We start from the raw sequence: 479 nt of genomic DNA, 5'->3' as shown, positions 1-479 counted from the left end.
GTCGGGGAGAGAAGCTGACGACACTGTGACGTTAGGGGATGCCCCTTCGCTACCAGCCAATAAGAATGGAGGGTTCGCGTGGAGGCGGGGCTTTCCCGGCTCTGCCTCTCAGGGGGTGGAGCTCAGCTGCCTACTCACCATGGGAGGAGCTCTTAAGGACCGTTTTATTGCTGGGAGGAGTGCCTTACCAAAGACTGGCGCTAGGAGCTCCTGGGCACTGGTTAGAAAGGCAGATTCCTGGGCCTTCCCCTACCTGCTGAATCAGAAACTGGGGGCGGAGCCCAAGAATCTGTGTTTTGTTTGAGAGTGTTGAGTACATAGGGATCACGACCAAAGGACCGCCCCCAAAATGGAACTTGAGTTTACCATCTAGTTATGAAATTAGTAAGATTAAATATAATTAAGAGTAAGGTTTAAAAAGACATGGGGCACCTGGGTGGCTCAGTTGTTAAGCGTCTGCCTTCGGCTCAGGGCGTGAT

Source organism: Ursus maritimus, unplaced genomic scaffold, assembly GCF_017311325.1.
Source record: "Ursus maritimus isolate PB19 unplaced genomic scaffold, ASM1731132v1 scaffold_23, whole genome shotgun sequence".
Lineage (NCBI taxonomy): Eukaryota > Metazoa > Chordata > Mammalia > Carnivora > Ursidae > Ursus > Ursus maritimus.
Note: the sequence above shows the minus strand (reverse complement) of the source record.